The sequence below is a fragment of the Eimeria mitis genome, genomic scaffold (genome assembly GCF_000499745.2).
Source record: "Eimeria mitis Houghton genomic scaffold, Emh_scaff387, whole genome shotgun sequence".
NCBI classification, from domain to species: Eukaryota; Apicomplexa; class Conoidasida; order Eucoccidiorida; family Eimeriidae; genus Eimeria; species Eimeria mitis.
This window is the reverse complement of record NW_013572204.1, coordinates 16,724-18,035: the sequence shown is the minus strand read 5'-3', so window position 1 is coordinate 18,035 and position 1,312 is coordinate 16,724.

Genomic DNA, 1,312 nt, shown 5'->3' with positions numbered 1-1,312 from the left:
AATAAATAAAATAAAATAAAATAAAATAAAATAAAATAAAATAAAATAAAATAAAATAAAATAAAGTAAATAAATAAATAAGATAAACAAAATAAAATAAATAAAACAAATAAAATGAAATAAATAAACAAAATGAGCAAACAGGAGGAAATTAAATCAAATCAACAACAAAATAAAATAAAATAAAATAAAATAAAATAAAATAAAATAAAATAAAATAAAATAAAATAAAATAAAATAAAAACAAATAGTAGGAGTGATCGCTTAAGAAGACAGCTGAGGTGTCGATACACCCGAGACCCCGCCTGTGTGTGCAGGCGGCGGCGGCGATACCCTACTCGTGCTCTTTCTGAGTGTAAATTAAATGAAATAAATTAAAATAATAAATTTTAGTTTATTTTATTTATTTTATTTATTTTATTTGTTAATTTATGCGCTAAAAATCAGTGGTTTGGGGGTTCTGGCTGCCGCTCGTGCAGCACACGCTCGAGCGAGCTGCCTATACACCCCAAGAGGGGCCCATGCTGCTGCGGCCTGCTTAGTACAGCACACACCCAACAAAATAAAATATTAAGCGGCAGTATAAGTCTCTTTTCAAGCATTGCTGCTGCTGCTGCTGCTGCTCCAGCTGCTTCTGCTGCTGCTGCTGCTGCTGCTGCTGAGGGCGGTGTCCCTCGGGCGCTGGTGAGCGTCTCTGGCGCTGCAGCAGCAGCAGCAGCAGCCACGCTAGCCTGTGTGTGTATGAAGTTTGTGTTTTTAATATTTTAATTTTAAATTATATTTGTCTTTGTCTTTGTCTTGGTTTGCCTGTCGTTTGTCTCCTCGTATCTGCGGGCCCTAACAACCCCCCGGGGTTGAGGGCCCATGGAGAAGCAGCAGGAGACAGCAGGAGACACCCAGCTGCACTGCATGCTGCAGCAGCAGCAGCAGCAGCAGCAAGAACTTGCTGCTCGCGTCTTCGCAGCAGCAGCTCAGCAGCAGCTCCTACTGCGGCTCCTGCTGTAGTTGCTGCTGCTGCTGCTGCTGCTGCTGCTGTAGACAGAGATACCTTCAGGCCTGATACGTACAGCAGGGTGCCTCACTATGGGATGTTTGGGGTCTGTAGGGGCCCCTGGGCCCTGCAAGAAGGGGCGAGTGTGCGCTGCTGCTGCTGCTGCTGCTGCTGCTGCTGTGTGTCTGCTGCTGCTGCTCGGTCCCACCGTGCAGGCGCGCAGCAGCAACAGTGACGCCTCCTCCTCGCCAACAGCAGCAACAGCAGCAGCAGCAGCAGCAGCAGCAACAGCATCGGGGCCCTCTCTGGCAGAGAGCTCCA